The 23,753-nt window shown below is 41.8% G+C and overlaps 1 long non-coding RNA gene across 3 annotated transcripts in view; it reads right to left on the bottom strand.

Annotated features, from left to right (window-relative positions):
* LOC124092917 (uncharacterized) overlaps positions 1 to 23,753 on the bottom strand; it is an 88,456-nt gene that overhangs the window by 13,442 nt on the left and 51,261 nt on the right. For all 3 annotated transcript variants that reach the window (XR_009226833.1, XR_009226831.1, XR_009226832.1), the window contains one exon: positions 269 to 23,275. This is a non-coding gene — a long non-coding RNA (uncharacterized LOC124092917). The remainder of the gene's footprint in view (positions 1 to 268; positions 23,276 to 23,753) is intronic.

Below are 23,753 nucleotides of genomic sequence, written 5' to 3'. Positions count from 1 at the left end.
AGTAGTGCGTTGTTTTATATTTCTGCTGTAACATATTAAGATCCTTCTGTATATTTACTTACATCTTGTATTTATATACAAGAGAATGAGGTCTTTGATTATCACAGGAACATTGCTGGCTTCTGTTCCTGTGAGAAGCAAATGCCTCCTCATAACCTTCAAAATTAAAAGCAAAATATAAAGAAGCTTATGTAGTTCTTATAATTGTTACATCATCTCTGCAATTTTTTTAATAATACAGCTATAAAGAAAAAAATTGGTAAGTTACCTTAGAAACTTTGAAAAAGTTAGGCTCAGCGATGCAATGTAGAAGCCTGTGGAGTTAAATTTTGCCTGAAAAAGATCTTTCATTAGTATTTTTAGGTGGATATTTTTAAAAATGCAGCTCCTGGTAGCAGGGATAAAACAGGAAGTACAGATTAGTGGCTGGAAAGTGGGACCAGAAGTCCTTTCTGAGTGACAGTGAAAGGACCAATGGGAAGCCGGGAAAATTCAGGAGGCAGGACCAGGAAATCAGGTTGGGCCTTCCAGGCTTCCTGTTGTTACCTTGGTGATGGAAACAGCAGGGACCAGCTGCTCATTGTCTGGGGCAAAGGCTCTCTGAGCTTCCCTAGCCACTTGCATTCCATTTGATTTGTTTGTATTTTCTGCAGCTGGGGAGGATCCTAGGGTGGGAGGCAGCTTGCCTTATCTCTGCTCCCTGTGCTTGCTTTTAGCTGATGTTCTTCTGTCTTTTGTATTTTCCCTTGCACCATGTGGGACTTTAAAATGTGTGTTTTAACAGCAGATGCCAGTGTTACTATCAGATTTGCTACTATCAGTGTTACTATCATTTGGCACCTAGATCAGGTAGTTTAAGGGTTAAAAGCACTGCTGGTGGTAGGTCTAGTTACAGACCCCATTATAGAATAGTGGCAATTCTGATATGGTAGATCAAGAATGTAGCAAAGAGGTCCAGCATAAACTTTCTGAGTATTCACAAAAACAATAGAAAAATAAAATTCACTTCTCTACAGGTAAAGAATCCTTGTATGAAGTCTCATAACAAATTCCTTCTTTCCTTTTTCTCACTATCCAAGCACAGACTTCTAGTTCATAACCCCCCCCCCAAAAAAAAAAAAACAACAAAAAACTTTACCTAATATTTTACAATATAAAGATTCATAAAAACAATTCAAAAAAGTCCACAGAGGCACTTTTCCCATGGGAGAAGACTGAACTTAACAACATATCCCATTAGTCATCTTAATAATTCTTTATATTTATTTAGAGTCTCCAGAATTGTAAAAAATTATTTTTTTCTCTTTCTAAAGGCAAAATATTCCCAAATATTAAAAGTATAATGTTACAGATTTTTCTTCTAATTCACTTATCTTCTACAATTCAGCCCACAATAAGACCCAGTCATGAGCCATGGTGCTACCATGCCAGACTACAGTAATCATTCAGATCCCTGTGGTGCATCAGGACTTAAAGGTGCATGCATTTGGAGTAGCTCCCCACAACATCCTGCACAAGTGGTGGAATTTGGTTTTTTTTTTTTTTTTTTTTTTTTGCATAAAGCAGTCTAGCTGTGAAATACAGCCAAGAAAAGAAGGCAGCAGAAAAACCACACTACACAGAAAGTGATTTTGAAAAGCAGGGGTGGGACGGCTCTTTGACCTTACAAATCATGCTCCCACACTGGGAAGAGAGAGCCCAAATTTGCTTTATTATATATGGAGAAACTTCAAAGATTTTCCATACAATATTCTTCTGCCAAATAAGGTAGAAGGTGGACTGTCCAGGCCCAGTGGATCATACCTATTTCTGAAGCTACAAGAGCAGCCTTTTCCACCAAGGTAAGACTGAAGTCACTTGCACTGCATAATTCAGGAAGTGGGAAAGGTCCACAAACACATTTAGAGTTGGTGGAATCCCAAAAACCCACTGACAAGCTACTAAGGGCTTTTACTCTCACAGAAGAACTGGGGGAAAATCTAAGACCAAATCATACCTGAGACCTCAAAACAACAACAACAACAACAAAAGCCTAGAAAATATTCTGAGGTCTGATAAGCTATTGAAGTGAACACTGAGTCAGACTGAGACTCCAGACAAAGCCCTGAGTTTACACTAAGAAACATGGAGTAGCCCTGCGTACCACGAGAGAGTGGATAGGCCCTGAGCAACACTATGATAATGTCAATATCTCTGAGTTTCAATGACACACTAGGCAAGGAACTAATCCCCATTGAGACACTAGTGACAGCCAATATTTTCCAAGAAATTTGGGAAAAATCTAAGCATTACTAGATATTGTTAAACATCCTAAAACCCCCTGAAAGGTCAGGGTAGGCCCCAGGCCTCACTATGATACTTGGGAAGTCTCTAACACTCAATTAAACACCAAGAATATATTGAGCACCATTGTGATGCTGGGAATGGCACTTAGCTCCACAGAGACACAGAAAAAATCCCCGGGATACAGTAAAAATTGTTGAAAGGCCCTGAACCCAATGTTTCCACTGGGAAGATTCAGTGTCACTCTGATTCTGGAAGAAACACTGAACATCAACTGATATTCTGAAAATAGCACTGAACCTATGGGGAAAGTCAATAAAATCAAGAAAAAAAGGAGACACTGGGGATGGCTCTAAAGTCCAGGGAGGTCTAGAAAAGGCAATGAGACCTATTAAGACCCCAGAAAAGAACCTGAGCACAAGGTGATCATGGGAATGGTTCTCATCTGCACTTACACCCTGTGAAAGTCATGAGAGCACAAAGAAACCTAGGAAGGCTGTGAATACAACTGTCAACCTACGGAAGGCCTTTAGCATTCTTAAGACTCTGAAGAAATTTTGAACACCACTGAGCAAACAGTGATTAAAACACTGAGACATTTATTGAGGCCATCAGCCCATTCTCAGCAGTGGGCAATAATCTGGGCACCATGAAGAACATGTGGAGGTTTCTAAACATGACTGAAATTCTGAGGAAGGCCTTGAGCCCTCCTCAGACCATAGAATAGGTCATGAGACACACTGACAAAAACAAAACTAAACAAAAACAAAAGCCCCTGAGCTCCTCTGATATCATGAAGAAGGCGCTGAGTGTCAGGTAGACAATGGGGTACACCATGGTCACCAGTGTAACCTAGGAAAACTATAGCTTCATTGACTGCTTGGAAAGGCAATGACACCATTATGACTGTGAAGAAGGCCTTGGGAACAACTGTGACCCTGGGAATGGCAATGAACTCCACTGAGAGCCTGGAAAAGGGGCTGAGATTTACTGACACTGAACCCAGTCTACCTTTGGGGAAATATTTAAGCCGAGGTGAGACTCTGGGTAATAGCACTGAACATGATTGAGACACTGCAAAATATTCTGAGAAAACCTGAGGAGCTGGTAATGGTAGTGAGTTCCACTGAGGATTTGGGCAATGCTTTTGGCTCTATGAAATTTTGGGGAACATCCTGAACCACATTGAGATTCAGGGAATGTTCAAGAGATCCACTGAATGCCTGAGGAATGGAAGGAGAACACTGAGACTCTGGGAGACCACCCTGAACAGGACTATGAGAATTGAGGAGACCATAAAACTCATTGAGATTCTGGGCAAGGAAAGAATCACACTCCATTGAATGCACATGAAAGGCCATGGGATTCATACTGACCTGGAGAAGTTCTAAATTCCAGTGATTCACTGGGAAAACCCCTAAATCCCATTTAGACACCAGTGAATGGCTGAATTCTAAGACACACTTTTGAAGGCCTTTAAAACACACACTTGTTAAAAAAACATGTGAACACCCTTGAAATACCATGGATAGCCTTTTGTCTGACTGAGAATCTGGAGAGGATTAAAAGAACTACTGATATACTGTGGAAGGCATTGAGGCCCAGTAAGGAACAGAAGAGAGCCATGAGCTTCCTTGTTGAGTCTGAAAAGCACTGAGACACAATGATATCCTGGGAAAGGTCCTCAAACCCACTTAGACCCTGGTGGAAGTCACAAAACCCACTGAGAAGCTATTTCAGGTCTTTAGGCACATAGAAGTTCTTGGGGAAAATCTGAAAACCAATTATACCTGATAACTCAAAACAAACAAAACACCCCTAGAGAATTCTCTGAACCCAGTAAGTCACTGAGGAAAGCACTGAGTCAGAGCTAAACTTTGAAGAAAACTCTGAGCTTACACTCAGAAAAATGGAGTTGCCCAAATGCCACTGACACAGTGGGGAGGGAACCGAGCACAACTGTGACAATGGAAATATTTATCTGTTACAATAACACACTGGGCAAGGCACTATTCCCCTTGGAGACACTAGTAAGAGCCATTATGTTTCCAGAATACTGGGGAAGAGTCTAAGCACCACTATATATTGTGTACAGTTTGTAAATGTGCTGAAAGAAGAGGGTAGATCCTAGGCCTCACCATGACACTTAGAAATGCTCTGACACAATTAATCAAACTCTTGGGAAGATGATGAGCACCACTGTGATGCTGGAAATGACACTCAGCTTCACAAAGACCTTGGGTAGTGCTCTGGACTTTGTTGAGAAACCCTGAATGGCCCTAAACCTTGGAGAACACCCAGAACCTCATTCTGAGGTTGGAAGAAGCACTGAATATCACTGAGACTCTGAGACTAGCACTGAGCCTCATGGAGAACCTGTAAACATACAGGAAAGAAAAGGAGACTCTGGGGATGGCTCTGAAACTCAGTGAGCCCTGGAAAATGTGAGGAGAACTACTGAGACCCTCACTAATGCCCTGAGCACATGGTGACCATCGGAAGGTTGCTGAGCTGCACTGAGAGCCTGGGAAGGCAATGAGACCACTAAGACTCTTGGGGAGGTTGTGAATACATCTGTCAACCTAAGAATGGCTCTTTGCCTTCTAAAGACATTGAGGAAAATTTTGAACATCATTGAGACAACCATGAATGAATTTGACAACTCTGTGAATCTTGTTGAGACCTTAGACTTTCTAAACACTGGGAAAAAAAATCTGAGCACCATGAAATCCATGTGGACCTCTCAAACAAGATTGAAATTCTGGAGAACACATTGAGTCCTCCTGAAACTCTAGGGTAGGCCCTGGGTTCCATTGGCACTGGGAAAGACCCTGAACTCCTCTGATACCCTGAAGAAGGTCCTCAGGATCACTAAGACTCTGGGGAAGGCACTTAGCATCATTGTAACCTAGGAAGATTATAGCTTCACTGAGAGCCTGGAAAGAAAATGACACCCCTCACACTCTGGAGAAGTTTCTGTGCACCACTGTGACCCTGGGAAATGCCCTGAGACTCAAAAAGTTTCTGAACTGGACTGAGCAACCCTGTGACCCTGGGAATGACACTGAACTCTACTGAGAACCTAGTAAAGGTGCTGAGATTTTCTGAGACCCTGGCAGAAACCCTGAACACGGTACCCTTGAGGAACTACTTAATTCCAGATGACACCCTGGGAATAGCACTTAATATGACTTAGACACTGTAAAAGGCCCTGAGAAACACTGAGAGCCTGGTAATGGCCATGAGATCCCCAGAGGCCCTAAGCAGGGCTTCTGTCTCTTTTTCAGTGAACCACACTGAAATGCTAGGAATGTCTAAGATCACACCTGAATACCCAAGGAAAAGAAAGATAACATTAAGACTATGGGGAAAACATCCTGAGCATGACTGTGAAAGTGGAGGAGACTATGAAACACACTGATGCCCTGGGCAAGGCACCACACTCCACTGAATCAGTATGAAATGCTGTGAGGCTCTTTAGAGATCTGCAAATTCTTTCAATCCCAATGATACACTGGGAAGAGTCTTGCACCCAAATTAGATACCTGTGAAGACCCTGAATGCCTAGAGACATTGCTCTGAGTCACACTGAATTTCCGTGTATCCTTAGTACTCTGGAGGTTCTGTGGAAGGCACTGAGGACCACTAATGAACATGAGAAAGCAATGAGCTTCATTGTTGATCTCAAAAATCTCTGAGATACAAGGAGACCCTGGGAAAGGTCCACAAGTCTTGTTATAGTTTTAATATAAGGTGTACTCCAAATCTTTACACATGAGACAATGCAAGAAGGTTCAGAGGAGAAATTATTGTGTCTTAAGAGCCTTAATATACTCAGTTGTTCAGTCCCCTCATTTGAATTAACTGAATGGTCACTGAAGGCTGTTGAGGTGTGTCAGGAGGAGTTGGGACTTTTGGGGCATGGCATTCTGATATATATTTTGTATCTGGTGAATGGAGTTATCTTCTGCTTTACATTGGCCATGTGTGTTTCTTCCCTCTGACACACTCTTTTACCATTGTCACGAGGAGACAAAATTGTGATGTATGCAGTCGAGGGGAGAAATAAGAATGTCCACACTATTCTGCCCCTTTCAATGCTTTATTCACTCAAAATACTCAATAAAATTCCATTTTATAGGTTTTTAATCAAGAAAATTACAATCCTTAATGCTAGGCACTGCAATGGACATAATCAATTCCCAGTAAACAATTCTAGATTAATTAATTCACAGCAAACAATTCTAGATTAATTATAGCACTGCAAAAACACACTTAATCATGATGGTCTAATGACAGACATTTCATCTGCAAGCCTTAGGCTTTAGGTCCAGCAGATGCACTCTCACTCAGACCACGGTGATCAGGTCCGGAACCAAGGCAGGCTGTTTCCTGGCATGGAGTGGATGACTGGTTGAGGAGAGGGTCATAGGGAGAAGTTGTGTCTCTCACCAAGGTCCAAACAAGGTGGTAGAGTTTGAGAGTGGTGAGGATTACACAGAGGCTCAGGAAATGATGACAAGTGATGGGATGTCAGGTCCTCATCAGGCTCTCCAGCTTGAGTGCATCCTTGTTTCAGCTGGCTGAATCCCTGTTCATTTGCTCTATTATTTATACTAAATTTTGAGGTTTTGACCCCCTTTCAATCCTTATCAGCTACCACCAGATTTCTCAGTGACATCATTTACCTGGGGTCAGAAACATCTGACCCTGATCTTCTCCACTTTTTCTCTTATCAGGTGAAGACAGCCTGCCAGGGGCTTCACTCTGTTTATCATGGTGAGGGTATGTAACTTGTTTGTGGCCACACTGAAGGGCTCTGTGTGTGTGTCTGGTGAAACTGCAGGTTTTAAACAGGAATTTTTAAAATGGTGTTGCTTAGGCTCAGGCCTAAGGCCATCCTAACAACCATGATGTCCTGCCTTGCCTTAAGCTCTCAGGTATGGAGCTAGCTTTGTATGGACTAAGATGTCTGAAACCATGAGCCCCCAAATAAACTTTTCCTCCCCTGTGATTGTTCTTGTGGGTTATTTTAGTCACAGGAGTGCAAAAAGCTGAGTAAAAGAGATATTGTACCAAGAAGTGAGTAATTTTTGTGACTAAGTACTTATTAAACTCATGTTTAATAAGCATTTTGAGCATTTTGGAATTGGTGGGAGGAATTTTGAGATGTGTAGCAGTGCAGATGGAAATGCTTTAGATTGTTGTAAGCAGAGATTAATGGCTGATTCTGGTGGGAGCTCAGAAGACCAATTGGCAACAGTACACAGGTCAGTAAAGACCAAGCTCAAGAAGGTTTAGAAATGGAGGACTTTACTGGAATTTAGAATTGAGGTCATTCTTGTTATGTTCTGGCTGAGAAGTGTTTGCATTTTGCCCAGGCCCTGAGACTTTCAATGGGGCCGATTTTAGAAGTGATGGACTTTCTGTTTGTTTGTTTGTTTGTTTTTAGTTGTAGATGAACACAATTCTTTCTTTGTTCCTTCCTTCCTTCCTTCCTTCCTTCCTTCCTTCCTTCCTTCCTTTCTTTCTTAATTATTGATGTGGTGCTGAGGATTGAATCCAGTGCCTCACACATGCTAGGTGAATGCTCTGCCACTGAGCCACAATCCTAGCCCCAAAAATGACTTCCTTATGTGATTGAAGAAATATCTAGGCAGCGTAGCATTCAGACAATGACAGAGACATTGCTGGCACCTTTTAGCCAAATTTATTGTAATATTCAGGAGCAGAAAGCAGAGCAGAAATATTTGGAAAAAATCAACTTGAAAGTTCATAAAACTAAGCCTAAGGATGTTGCAGTTGTTAAAGTCATTACCACCCCTACAAAAATGCTAAAGACTTTGAACAGAGACAATAAGAAAGGTGGCTTAAGGACTTCTCAAAATCTGGCAAGTCTACACTCATCTCAAGGTGAGAATTTTCTTAACAAGAGACTAGAGGGGAAACCTTCTAACCCAAGGGGGGCTAGAAAATGTTTTCTACAGGCTCCACTACCCAAACACTCAGAGGCTGCTGAAGCCAGGGTCCCTAGAATCTTGGTTATTGCTCAACATGGTGGCAGGCCTTGGGACCAATCATGAGGTTCTTGTTCTGCATGAATGTAGGATGCTGGAGTTAGGGATTTATGGAGGGTTCTTCCTTGGTTTCAAAGGAAGGCCTGGGAAACCAGACAAAGTGCAACAGGATTGGAGTCCCTGTGGGCACCTGAGAAGTCAAAGTCTGCAGTTATGAGGAGGAAACTGAAGCTGCAGTGGAGACAAACCCTCCTCATTAAGAAATGCCAGTAACATGGGACATCATTCTTGGAAAGCTGCAGGAATTGAGCAGAGACAAGCCCAAAACAACCACTTGGGCTACAAGCAACAAGGCCACAGGGGTAGGGATACACAAGACCTTTGGGAAGAACATCATGATGCCATGTGTTTCAGATGTGGACACAGAACTACAGGACCTGTTTGACCAGCTGGATTTTGGTCTTGCTCTGATCCTATCCCTTCTTTCTATGCCCCTAATTTTGTGAATGAAATGTTTACTTTGTACCCATTATATATTGGGTAATAGTAAATTGCTTTTCATTTTATCACAATGAAAAATTGCATTGAGCCTCAGAGAAGACTTTGGACTTGAACTCTGAGCAGTCTTGGAACTGTTGAGACCATAGAAACTCTTGGGAATGGACAAAATGTACTTTGCATTGTGAGATGGTTGTGAGCTTTTGGGGGACAGGTGTGGAATGTGATGTTTAGGATATGAGGTGTTTCCCAAAAGCTCACATGGGAGACAATTCAAAAAGGTTCAGAGAAAAAAATGATTGGGTCCTAAGAGCATTAATTCAATAAGGAATTAACTGAGTGATAACTGAAGGCTGGTAAGGTATGACTGGAGAGGTAGAACTTTGGGGGCATTTCTTTGGGGTATATATTTTATTTTATTTTATTTTTGTAGTTATAGATGGACAGCATGTCTTTATTTTATTTATTTTTATATGGTGCTAAGGGTCGAGCTCAGTACCTCATGTGTGCAAGGCAAGCACTCTGCCACTGAGCTACAGCCCCAGCCTGGGGTATATATTTTATATCTTATGAGTAGAGTTCCTGCTCTCTCCTTCCTATTCATCCTGTGAGCTGCTTTACTCTTCCATCATGATTTTCTGCTTCACCTCGAGCCCTGAGGAGTGGAGCCAGTCTTCTGTGCACCAAGACCTCTAAAACTCTGCGCCTTCAAATAATCTTTTCCTCCTCCACAGTTGTTTTATTCAGGTTCTTACATTAAACCAACAAAAAAGATGACTAAAACAACTGAACTTAGATGCTAAAGAAGTCCACAAACCCCACTGAGAGGCTATTGAAGGCCTTTAGCTTCATGGAAGACCCAGGGACAAAAAAACAAAACAAAACAAAACAAAAACAAAAACAAACAAACAAAAAAAACTGAAAGATTCCCTGAGCCCCTGTAACCCATTGGGGTAAGCACTAAGCCAAACCGAGACTCTAGAAAAAGCCCTGAGCTTACACTAAGAAACATGTGGTGACCCTGAAATCCACTGACACTGCAGAAGGCCCGGAGCACCACAGTGACAAGAGGAATTTCCCTGAATTTTAATGTCACACTGCGCAAGGAATTATTCCCCACTGAGACACTGGTGAAGGCCATTCTTTACCCAGGAAACTGTGGAAGAATCTAAGTACCACTACAGAGTGTGCAGAGTTCTTTAAGCCACTGAATCAGTAGGGTAGGCCCTAGGCCTTACTAAGACTCTTGGGAAGGCCCTGACACACAGGCAACCTCTGGGGAAGATGCTAAGCACCACTGTGATGCTGGCAATGGCACTTTAGCTCCACAGAGGCCCTGGGAAAGGCCCTGGGATTTATTAAAAAAGCCCCAAAGAGCCTGAACCTAGTGATTCCTTTGGGAAGATTCAGAGCCTTACACTGAGGCTGGACAAAGCACTGAGCAACTGACACTCTGAGAACAGCACTGAGACTCATGGAGAACATGTAAAAGATCCTGAAGACAAACAGGACTCTGAGGATGGCTCTGAAACTGCATGGGCCCCAGGAAAAATCAATATGACCTATTGAAACCCTGTGAAGTCCCAGAGTGTAGTGGTGCCCCCTCCTCCACCAATGAACCTTAATTAAGCCTCTCCAGGTACCTTCAACATATGTATTCTTAATAACAGAATACCAGAATAAATTCCTGCCAAAAAAAAAAAAAAAGCCCCAATGTGGTTAGACTTCCTATGTCCTGTTACTCTGTCTTGTAAAAGCTAAGTTTGGAAAAAAAAAAAAAAAAAGCTTTGTAATGTTAATTCTGCTTTTGTGGTAAACCATATAACCTCAGACCACTCTAAAAAAAAAAAAAAAAAGAAGAAGAGTTAGAAAAAAGTACTCTCTATGAACTCAAAGAAATAAGATACTTTTAGGTAGACTCCAGCAAAAGTAGAAATCCAAGCCCCTCCTCCCAGTGGGTATAAAGTTCAAAGAGTTTCTAGACTAATGGTTCAGTGGAGGAAATTTTAGGATATAGCCACACTTTGAACAGCTGTTGCCAATAAACCTTCATTCTGCCAATTCCTCAGGTGTGTAGCCTCATCTGTCCTGCATCATTTGGCAATCCACATGGGATGGAAATGGTGAAGTTGCCTCTCTTGTCTCTGGAGTCTGGGATGTTGGAGGACATTGCTTCCCCTTAGCACACCACAGAGGCAACTCTACTGAAGGAGGAATGACTCACCTGACATCTCAGAGCTGCCACTTTGAACCACAACAGAACCCATGAGGAGAAGGATCCAGGAATAGGGAACATGGAGCACCACCTGACCAAACAGGTAGGGTCCCAAATTCTTCAGTTGTATCCCATCTGACTTCAACCAAGAGGCCCACGTAGGTGGAAGAGAGGCTTGGTCAACATTTGAGCATCCTGAATAACCTCCAAAAGGATTTGGAGCCAAAAAGGATCCAGGGGTCAACAAGCATAGGGGAAACCGTGACTCCCTTTTTGTTAGTGTAATATGGGGTTTTAAAATATTGCTCTGGCCACTGTTATGGCAAGATTGCAATAAATCACTGAGTCTGTCTTAAGCAGGAGATGGGATATTTATTCAACAGCTGGTAGTCTGGATTTACCAGCTGATAGGCTAAGGTGAAGATTGCAAGTTTACACTCTTTGACCACCTCCAAGGGTTAGAGTACAGCTCTATAGTCCAAAACCATATTAATCATAAGAGGCTCTTGCTATGATTCAAAGTAAACAAATAACATAATATCTAAAATCATAAGCAGAAGGGGAAGAAGGTCAAATGACCCCCTTTGATTACCAGTTAAAGAATGATTACTAACATCTAGAAAATATTTCTCTGACAGGGTACACTGTCCAAAAAAAAAAAAAAAATGGAAACCAAAACCAGTTTACATTATATAAGAACAAGAAAAAAATATTTCTAAGCAGGGTGTGCTAAGCAGGATCAGGATGGCAGAGGCAGAATTTTCTCATGGGAGAAGCATTTCTTACATGACATGGAGTCTCAGGATAAAATGGAGTCTGTTTGGTCATTGCTCATATAGGCTGGCCCATAACACCATGTCTATGTGAAAGTGTAAATGAGATGGACAAGGGAAGAATTCAGACCCAGCCTGAGTACAAAGTGAGTGCTGAGTTCCAATTCATGGTTCCATGGAACCTCATACAGTCTGTGACAGAATTGCACCAACCAACATCTAGGTGGAAGTTCCAGGTTGGGGGTTGACATGGACCGACAAGGCTGAGAGGACTCCAAGTCCTAAGAGGAGAAAGGCTGGAGATGGACTATGTGATTCTTGTCAGAAGTATGTGACACTGATGCAGGGTGGAATATGGGAGGCACACAAAGTAACTAAATCCCTTAAAGCCCTTGGAATATCTGTTGTGAAACCTTAATAAAGGTTTTAGGAGAGACTATGGAGTGAAGTTTACTCAACAAATTTGTGTACTCTCTGTGAATTAGAATGGCTAAGATTAGGTGCGGCCACCAGGAGGATCTTTAATTAAAACTCTCATTGCTGAAGTCTTTTTAATAGTTGTTGGAATCCCTGGATACCCAGAATAGTTCCCTTGATTGCTGGAAAGAGATAGTCTAGAAACACCTTCCTTGGTTGAGAGCCTGTCTAGATGGACAATCCAAATTGATGTTAGCTCAGATTATACCAGCCTCTAAGACACCCCCAAAAGGCAACTAGACAGAGAAAAACTTACAAAGCAATTGCAGAACAAGAACCTATTTTGTCCAGTGAGTCAGAAGAGAACCCACCTCCTTACATGCCACTCTAGCAAATATTGCCAAGACCATTGAGAATGTGCAGGACCTTTGGTTCCCTCATTTCTAGAAACTGCAGAATATGGCCAGCTCCTCCTCCTCTATAAGGTACTTAAGGCCAGAGGCTTCCCCAAGGAAAATGATTCCTCCTCCACCTTGCAAGACCAAGATGGGAACCCATCCTAAGACCAGAGCCACAACCAAACTTAGAGCTCTCTAGATGCCCCTATGGGAGACTAGAAGGCCTGCCTATGTTGACCAGGAGGAAATCATCTGAGGGGCCCAAAGCATTTTTAAGTATCAGGCTTTCACCTAAATTATCTCTAAAATTGGAAATATCATACTACCTGCTACACAGAGAAAACTCAGACCATGATTAATATGATGCAATTCATTATCCAGACCCACTAATCTACCTGCTTGATATGGTTTGAATGTAAGGTGTCCCCCCAAAGCTCACATGTTAGATAATGCAAGAAGATTCAGAGGAAAATAGTTGGGTGTAACAGTCTGAATCCAATTAATTATTTAATCATCTAATACAGATTAACTGAGTCATAACTAAAGTGGTAGGGTGTGGCTGGAGGGGGTGGGAATTGAGGTGTGGTTTTAGATATGTATTTGTATCTCACAAGTGGAATCTCTCTCTCTCTGCTTACTGATCAATACGTGAGCTGTGTCCCTCTGCCACATTCTTCTGCCATGAAGTTCTGCCTCAACTGGAGCCCCAAGGAATGAACTCAGCCTTCTATGGACTAGGACATCTGAAACTGTGAGCCCTCAAATAAACTTTTCCTTTTTAAAAATCGTTCTGGTCAGATTTTTTTAGTCACACCAGCTGACTGAAACACTGGGGGAACTGCTGCCAGCTACTTCTTACTTTATTCAATATAGATGTGGGCAAATGTGTGACCCATGTACTTTAAAATGGCTAGAGAAATATGTCCCAGATGCACAAGGCAACATCCAAGTTTATGCCCATGCCCAGTTCCCCAACAGAGACTCAGGGTGGGACCCCAGAAAAGACACAGACCTCCAAAAGATATAGATATATCACCAACCCCTCATAGGACTTCAAAGAAGGGAAGGAGAGCTCTAAACATGAACAAGATGTCAGAAGTTCTCCAAAATCCTCATGAAATCCCCAGCCAGTTCTATGAACAACCTTGTGAAGCCTCTGACTTTTTACTCCCTTTGATCCTGAGGCACCAGACAACCAGCAGATGGACAACACAACCATTGTGGGACAGACCAAGAGTGAGAGTCACTAAAACTACAAAACACTAGAGAGTTTTGCTGGGAATAATGCCAGTGAGCTGTTTGAAGTGGCCACCACAGTGTTTGTCAATCAAGACCAAGAGACCCAGCAAGAAGCAGACTGAAAGATGAAGAAGATGGTTTTTCCTTGCAGCTGCCCTTACTACAGACCCAGAAGTCACCCAAAGGGGTTCCCACCAGGACAAAGCCAAAACAAATATCAGAATCAGAACCAGATGCAGGGCTGGAGGATGGTCTGGACCAACCTCCTCACCTGGAGACTAGGCTGAGACTAAACCAATGCACCCACTGCCAGAGGGACACTGGAAAAATGAATGCCCCACACTGAAGAAAGTCAACTGGGTTCTTACTACTCCTTACCAGGATAAGTGAGGACAAGTCCTTCATGGATAATACCAGCCCTACAAATGTGTCCCTCATGATGCTCAATGACAAAGACACCCCTATGATGCTCATGAGAAAAGTTTGTGGGATTTGAAGACTTGGAAAATTATGATGAGGACTAGGACTGACTGGGCTCCATCTCTTTGGGCACCCAGAAACCTATGGTCCCAACACTTATAGGGGACCAACCTTTAAAATTTATGGTGGACACTGGGGCTCACCATTTGGTTGTGACCCAAACTGTGGGCCCACTTTCAAAGGAAGAAACCACAATTAAGATGGCCCCAGGAAACAAACTCATCATCCTTTCCCCTTATCCCAGCATTTCAACTTAGCAGTCCATGACTACTACATGGCCTGCTAAATTGAAATACTGGGATAACAACCAGAGAAGATGGCATAAAAGGAACACAGCGGCTTCTCACTCTCCTACTTAAGGCTCATTGCAAAGTTTCAAAAAAGAAAGCCCAGATCTGTCAAGAAAAAGTCAAATACCTTGGTTTCTGTTTGACTCAGAGTCACTTGCAACTAGGCTACAAGAGGAAACAGGTGACCTGCTCAATTCCAGTCCCTTCAACCTGCTGCCAAATCAGAGATCTTTGGTGCTGTTTAATTAGGCTGTGTATGGATCCCCAACTTTTCAGTTAAGGCAAAACCTCTCTATGAAGGCACACAAAGGAAAAAACAGAATCTGCTATTTGGTGGACCAACAAAACAAAAGGCCTTTGAGACACTTAAGAAGCACTCACCAATGCACCTGAACTAGGACTCCCTGATCTCACAAAGTCTTCTTCCTGTATGTCTATGAATGAAATGGAATAGCTGTACGAGTCTTTCTGAAATGTTGGGAACATGGCACATCCAGTGGCCTATCTATCTAAACAGCTGGAATCTGTATGTAGCCCAAGGCTGGCCTCCTTGCTTATGGGCCCTTTCAATCATGGCCCTTCTGGTGTTGGAAGCTATGAAACAAGAATTAGGTATCTGTGTTCCTCATTAATTCTGACATTATAAAAGTTCAAAGGATAATATTGGCTTGATAATGAAAGAATGGTCAAATACCAGGGCATGTTCTGTGAAAATCCACAAATCCACATTGAAGTTGTATAGGCTCTAAACCCAGCAATTCTGCTGCCTATCAGAAAAGGACAACCTATTACAACTTCACTGATGTCATGGGTGAAGTGTTCTCCAGCAGACAGACCTGACAGACAAGGGCCTAAATAACCCTGATGCAGAATACTTCAGAGTTCAAAGCAGATGGAGACAGCCCTGAGCTTATTCTCAGAAACCTGTGGTGGCTCTGAGGACAAAGGACACAATGTGGAAGGTCCTGACCACCACTGTGACAATGGGAATGTCCCATAAGTTCAATGACACACTGGCAAGACACTAATCCCCATTGAGTCATTAATGAAAGCCATTAGTTATCTAGAATACTGTAGAAGAATCTAAGCACAACTAGATATTTTGAAGAGTCCTTAAACCTGCTGAAATAGAAAGGAAAACCCTAGTTCTCACTGCTACTCTTGGGAAAGTCCTGACATAAAATCAAATCCTGGAGAACAGCTGAGCACAACTGTGATGCTGGAAATGGCACTCAGCTCCACAGAGACCCTGGGCAAATCCCTGGGATTCAATGAGAAACTCTGAAAGATCCTGAACCTACTATTTGCTTGGGAAAGATTCAGAGACTAGCTCTGAGGCTGAGAGAAGCAGTGAGCATCACTGAGATCCCAAGAATAGCACTGAGCCTCATAGAGAAGGTGTAAAAGACCCTTAAAGAGAAGGGGATTCTGAGAATGGTTCTCAAACTCAGCGAGCCCCTAGAGAAACCAATGGCACCTATTGAGAACCTTCAGGAAGGCCCAGAGATCTTACAGACCTTGGGAATATGCTGTGCTTCACTGAGAATCTGGAAAGGCAATGAGACCACTGAGATTTTGGGGAAGGCCATGCATACATCTGTCAACCTAAGGAAGACCCTGAGCCCCCTACTACTCTGAGTAGATTTTGAACACTATTGAGTCAACAGTAAATGAACTTAACCCCTCTGAGATTTTGTAGGACTTTAGCCTATTCTAAAACCTGGGCAATAATCTGAGCACCATGGAGACCATGAGGACCTTTCTAAACATGATTGAAATTCTGGTTAAGTCCTTGGGTCCTCTTGAGCTGCTGGGTAGGCCCTGATCTTAGATGCTAGAGTTGACCATGAGATTTACTCATGTTGAGAAAATACCAAAGATATAGATACCTTGAAGAAAATCCTTGACATCATGAAGGGTCAGAGGCAGGCATTCTGCATGACTGTGAATGTGTCAATGTTGCTAAGCGCCAATGACTGTGTGAGAAGGCAAATAAACCAGTAAAACATTGAAGAACCTGTGAATCTATGAACTGCGACTGTCCTGAGACTGTAAGGAAACAAAAAGAGAAGAAAGCAAGATGCAGAGGCAAAATGGCTGCTTGTCTAAGCAGCTGTCTTTATTTATACTGATAGGTTACATTAGCTCACTGCACCATTAGTACATTAGGTGTTCTGGTTGAGCATGCATTAGTTTTAGTAATAGTGTCTGGGAGAAACTGCAGAATGTTCCAGCTGTGGGAAACAGGACACCTCTTGTTCTCCAGGAGTTTGCTCACCAGAGACACTTGCTGTTAAATACATTTCCACAGTCAGAGCCTTACAGCTCCTCCTTTTTTTGTTTTGTGTGGCCTTTTGGAGGGATAACATTTGGGGTTTATTTTTTGTTTTGTTTTGTTTTTTAATATTGGTGGAGGTAAAAAATAGGGTAGGCTTCAACAACAACAAAAACAAAAGAACAATCCCAGTATTAGTAGACACTCACCTATGACTAGTTGTTTAATCCAAGTAAGATTGGTTAACCACACAGTTAACCAATCCAATATATCTAAACTTCCATAACCCTATTGGATCTTTTTAATGATGTCTACAAGGTAATCTAACTCTTTTGAAATGGAGTTACTATTGTCCCTTATATTAAAGTAACACATATTGTTAAGGTCATTACAGCCTTTATGATGTAATAATAATAAATAATCAATTTCAGCCCAATTGTGAAGAATGACTTAATGATTTTTTTCTTCATTTAACATATTGATTTCCATAGAGTTTTTCACCATAGCAAAGGCTAATTTCATACTTTTTTGTAAGCTGTGACAGTCAATCCAATGAGTACAAAATTATGCAAAAGCATAGGACATATATGAAAGTGCATATATTGATATATTTTAAAATTTATTTGTCCATAGTGACAAAGCAGAGTAAAAAATTAGAAATGCAAGCAGGTACCTTTTCAGACCCATGGGCACTAGCCCTAATGAACCCAGAATGAGTCCTAATGGAAACATGGAGAAAGGAAAAAGGATAAAAGTGAGATGGAAAGGAAATGAACATTATCCATTTCCCAAAGTGCATTAGACTATAGGCCCCATGGATTTACAGATTCCCACATGGGGTCTCAGAAGGGCATCCAGTAAGAACAGTTATTGACAATGGCACAAGTCTGTTGGGAAAACAGGAAAACATCTTCATTAGTGAGCAAGTGTTTTAATGAAAATATCTATGAGCTTCTACAGCAACTGAAAATAAAGTATAAAAGGATCTCACAGATGCATCTGTGTGTTACCTTCCATCAGAGGTCCAGGAATTTATCAATTTAATAAAAACAGATACTACCCACTTTGCTTACCTCCATCTGTGTATAACATCAACCCAGCTACAAGACTCTAGGGTAGGCTCTGAGGCCCACTGACCCTGGGAAAGATGCTGAGTCCCTTGGATACCCTTCCTGTCACTGAGAATTTGGCATAGGCAGTGATAATCAGTGTTTCCTGGGAAAACTACAGCATCACTGAATGCCTAGGAAGGAAATGACATGACAAATACTCTGCAAAAGGACCTGGAGATCACTGTAATCCTGGGGAATGCCCTGGGACAAAGACTCTGGGCAGGACCTGAGCAACACTGTGACCCAGAGAATGGCAATGAACTCCACTGAGAACCTGGGGAAAGTGCTGAGATTTACTGAGACACTAACAAAAACCATGAATGCCAATAGACTTTTTTAAAGGCCTTTGAATCACACAAACTCATGGAACACCCCTGAAATTCTATGTACAGTTGTGAGTCATGCTGAAATCCTAAAAATTTTCCTGAAAATTAAACAGCCATGAAAACTGTATTTTTATTGGGAAGATTTAGAGCATCACAATGAGGCTTGACTAAGCATTTGCATCACTGAGACTCTGAGAATAGCACTGGGATTCTTAAACAACAGGAGACCCTGAGGTTAGCTCTGAAACCAAGTATTCCCCTATAAAAGGAAATGTCACTTATCGAGGCCCTGGGAAGGCCCTGAGAAAATGGTAAAATTTTGGATGGAGCTGATCTGCACTGAGATCTGAGAAGGCAATGAAAATACTAAGTCTTGGGAAAGTTGTGCAAACACCTGCCAATGTAAGGAGGGCCCTTTGCCTTCTTAAAAATCTGATGGATATTTTGAACACCACTGAGACAATAGTAAATACAATTAACAAATCTGAGATTCTTTTATTGAAGCCTTTAGCATGTTCTAAAAACTAGGCAATATCCCAAGCACCATGAAGACAATGTGAAACTTTCTAAACAAGATTGAAATTCTGGGCAAGGCATTAAGCCCTTCTGAGATTCTAGAGTAGGCCCTGAGGAACACTGACATGGAAAAGACACCCAACTCCTCTGATACCAAGATGGTTACTGAGACACCAAAATAGGTCCTGATCATCAGTGTAACCTGGGAACAGTATAGTGTCACTGTAGTGCCTGAGAAAAACATGGCAGCACTGAGACTGGAGAAGGCCCTGGGCACCACTGTGACTCTGGGGAATGCCAGGAGTCTCAGTAAGACTCAAGGCTGACCCTGAGCAACACTGTGACCCTGAGAATGGCAATAAACTTTACTGACAAATTGGAAAAGTTGCTGAGATTTTTCTGAGACCTGAGCAGAAACTCTAGAATAGTGTGTCTTTAAGGAATAATAGAAGCCATGGTGACACTTTTGGAATACCAGTGAACATGACTTAGACACTGTAAGGTATTGAGGAAAATCTGAGAGCCTGGTAATGGCCATGAGTTCCCCAGGAACTGGCAAGGCCTTTGTTACTTTGACTAACTGGGAACATTTTGAATCACACTGAGATCTGGAGAATGTCCAAGAGCTGATCTGGATGCATAAGGAAAAGAAAGAGAACACTTAGACTCTGGAGGAATGTGCTAATCATGACTCTGACACTGGAGGAGACCATGAAACCCACTGAGATCCTGGGCAAAAACCTACAATCCACTGAATCACTGCCAGACTCAATGAGACTCCTTGATGACCTGCAAATGCACTTAATTCCAGTGATACACTGGGAAAAGCCAATTAGGATACCAATTAGAACTGAGTAAAGGTTCTCAATGACAAGAGACACTTTTAAATGACTTTGAGTCACACAAATTTATGGAAAGCATCTGAACATGCCTGAAATTTTATGGATTGCCCAGAGTCACATTCAAATCTTGAGATTGGCCTGAGAACTACAGGTACACTATGTAAGGTGGAGGCCCTCTACAGAGTGTGAGAAGACAGGAGCTTTGTTGGTGAGCTGTAAAAGCACTGGGACATAGGACACCATATAAAAGATCCACAATCTTGCTGAGACCCTGGTGCAGGCCCCGAAGTTCATGGTAAAAGTGTTTATTAAAAGTCATTACTCTCACAGAAGTTCTGAAAAAAAACAAAAAACTATGACCCAATCATACAAGAGCTCTCAAAAAAAAAAAAAAAAAAAAAATCCCAGAGTATTCCCTGAGCCCCTGTGTTCAGTGAGGAAAGCAGTGAACCAGTCTGAGATACTGTAGAAATCCCTGCTGGAAGCCCTAAACACAATGGTAAATCTGTTTATTGAAGGCCTTTAGCCTCCAGAAACTGTGGTCATACATTTTGGGGGGAAAAGTCTATGACCGAATTATACCTGAGACCTCAAAAAATACCTTAGAAAACTCCCTGAGCCCCGTAACTCATGGATAAATGCACTGTGCCAGACCGAGACCATGGAGAATGCCCTGAGCTTACAGGAAGAGACTCAGTGTAGCCTTGACAGGTCTATGAGACAGGGAAAGACTCTGAGCCCCTCTGATACATGGAGTGTCACTAAGACTCTAGGGTATGCCTGATCATTGGTATTACCGGAAGACTATAGCTTCACTCAGTGCCTGAAATGTAATTTCATGACTAAGACACTGCAGAAGACTCTGGACACCACTGAGACTCTGGGGAATATCCTACAACTCAGTAGACTCTGGGCTGGCCCTGGGCAACCCTGCAAACCAGGGAATGGCAATAAAAACACAACCTGGGAAAGGTGCTGAGATGAGTGAGACCCTTGCAAAATCTCTGAACTCAATGTGATTTGGGAGAATTATTTAAGCCATTATGAGATTCTGGGAATAGCATATAACTTGACTGAGACTATGTAAAAGGCCCTGAGTAATAGTCAGAGTCTGGTAATGGCCATGAGTTCTACCGAGGCATTGGGTGAGGTCTTTTTCTCTTTGGAAACCTGGGTAACACCGTGAACCACACTGAGATACTATAAATGTCCATGAGCTGAACTGAATGCATGAGGGAGGGAAGGAGAACACTAAGATTCTGGAAAAACACCCTGAGCTAAACTGTGAGACTGTAGAAGATTATGACATCCACCGAATCCCTGGGCAAGAATCTATAATCCACTGAGTAATTACCAGAATCATGAGCTTCCTAAGTGACCTGCAAAAGCCCTGAAATCCAGTGAAACAGTGGGAAAGCTCAACTAAAATATTATAAATGTTCTGAATGCCAAGAGACACTTTGAAAGCTTTGAATCACAAAAACAGAAGGAAAGCATCTGAATACCCCTGAAATTTCATGGACAGCTCTAAGTCACAGTGAAATTTTGGAGATTTTTCTGACAACTAAAGATACACTGGGGAATGCACTGAGATCCATTATAGCATGGGAAAGCCATGCGCTTCATTGTTGAGCTGCAAAAACACTGACGCAAGGAAACGCTAGGAAAGATCCAGAACTCAAACTTGACCCTGGTGGAGGCCCTGAAACAACATGTAAAACTGTGTATTGAAGGCCTTTTGCCTCAGAGAAGTTCTAGGGGAAAACTCAGAACCCCAATCACATCTGGCATCTCAAAAAAGACCCGAGAGAATTTCCTGAGCACCTGTAAGTCATTTGAGAAAGCACTGAGCCAGACTGAGACCCTGGAGAAAGCCCTGAGCTTACACGTGTGATCATGGGGTAACCCTGAGTGCTGCTGACACACTGGGAAAGGCCCTGAGCACCACTATGATAAGGGGGCTATCTCTCTGTCACAGTGACACACTGGACAAGGATCTATTCCCCAATCAGACATTAAGAAAGTCATTAATTTCCCAGAATACTGTGGGAGTATCTGAGCAGCACTAGATATTGTGCAGAGTTTTATATCCACTGAAATAGTACTGTAGGCCCAAGAACCCACAATGAGACTTGGGAAAGCCTGGACACAAATCAAACACTGAGAAAGATGCCAAGCACCACTGTGTTGCTGGGAATGACACTTAGTTCCAGAAACAACCTGTGGAAGGCTCTGGGATTCATTGAGAAACCCTGGTCAACCCTGAGCCCCATGTTTTCTTTCAGAAGATTCAGAGCCCCACTCTGAAATTGGAAGAAACATTGAGCATCACTGAGATTCTGAGAATAGCACCGAGCCTCAGGGACAACCTATAATAGACTCTGAAGTAAAAGAATACTCTGAGGTTGGCTCTGATCTCAGGGTTCCCCTGCAAAAAGCAACAAGACCTATGAACCTTTGGGAAGGTTTGGATTAAATTGTGAATCTGTGAATGGTGCTGATCTGTACTGAGAGCCTGGAAAGGCAATGAGACCACTAAGATTCTTGCAAAGGTTGTGCACACATCTGTCAAAATAAGGAAGCCCCTTTCTCTTCCTATGAATTTGAAGATTATTTTGAACGCAATTGAGATAATAATGAATAAAATTAATGAAGCTGAGATTCTTTATAAGGGTTAGACATCTTCTAAACACAGGGCAATATTACAAGCACCAGGAAGATCATGTGGCCCTTTCTAAACAAGATTGAAAATCTGGGGAAGGCCTTGAAACCTCCTGAGACTAGGTGAGGCTCTAAAGCGCACTGACACTGGGAAAGGCCAGATCCCCTCTGATACCCTGGGTACTCTCTGATCATCTGAGTGAGAACAGTATTGACACTGGCACAAGCCTTCTGGGAAAAAATGGAAAACATTTTCACTAGAGAGTAAGGGTTTAGATGAAAATATCTATGTGATTCTACAGAATCTGAAAATAAAGGATAAAAGGATCTCACAGCTGCATCTTATGTGTTACCTTCCATCAGAGGTCCAGGAATTTATCATTAATAAAAACAGATACTACCCCTCTTTGCTTACCTCTATCTGTATACAACATTGACCCAGCTACAAGAGGAAGGGTAGATCAAGAAAGAGGGGAATGTGTAACCTGACATAACAAAGAGACTCACCCATCATCATGAGACATGTGAAAAGAAATTGGTGCTAAAAAAAAGTCTGTCAATTCAACTTGATAGTAGGAGAAAAATTGTAAGAATTGGAGAGGTAGAATTTTTCAAGTGAGATATAAAACATGAATGTCCATGCCTGTTAAAGATAATATTTTAGTGCAACCATCAGCAGATAATTATGCATATGTATCAGAAAAAGGCAGAACATTCCAGCCTGAAAAATGAGGACTGAGGAACCATTCTAATATTCACAATCCTTGATTGTGAATAGCAATTACTGATATAAAGGCATAAAGTTTTCCAACAAAAATTACCAATGATAATGGCACATTAGATAAAGGAGATCAACTCACCATTACTGGCAAAAATTTTCTGTTAATTTCTGTAGAGCTTGAAGAAGGCAGTGTAGTGTTGTTTCTTTAAAAACTAGAAAAAATGAGAGCATATCAATAGTTAATGGAATATAAGAACATGCTCAATTTAAATATAATAGAAATTGCTGTAAATGAACCAAAAAAATTTTTTTGAAGGAAGAGTCAAATTTGGGATGTGAGGAATTGAATATTTTTGAAGTAATGTATGTCCCAAGTACCTGATAGAGAGTTAAGTTTGATTTTTTTTTTCTGTAACAACATGGAGTCCTGATTGTAATAACACTTCCTGTAATGTTTGTAGAATTTCATTTGTGATGTTTAATCCTATAAGCAATATATGATCCATATAATGATAAAAAGGTAAATGAGAAAATTTCTGACCGAAAAAGAGCAAGGCTTTATTAACCAAATATTGACATAATGTTGGGATATTTAGCATTCCTTGTGAGAGAACTTTCCAATGCAAGCATTAGTAAGCTTATGATGGTTAAAAATGAGGACAATAAAAGCAATTTTTTTTTCTGAACATC

The sequence above is a fragment of the Marmota monax genome, unplaced genomic scaffold, assembly GCF_021218885.2.
Source record: "Marmota monax isolate L192 unplaced genomic scaffold, Marmota_monax_Labrador192_F-V1.1 WCK01_AAM20220418_F8-fsc00038, whole genome shotgun sequence".
Classification (NCBI taxonomy): Eukaryota; Metazoa; Chordata; class Mammalia; order Rodentia; family Sciuridae; genus Marmota; species Marmota monax.
Note: the sequence above shows the minus strand (reverse complement) of the source record. Positions and strands in the feature narration are given on the sequence as shown.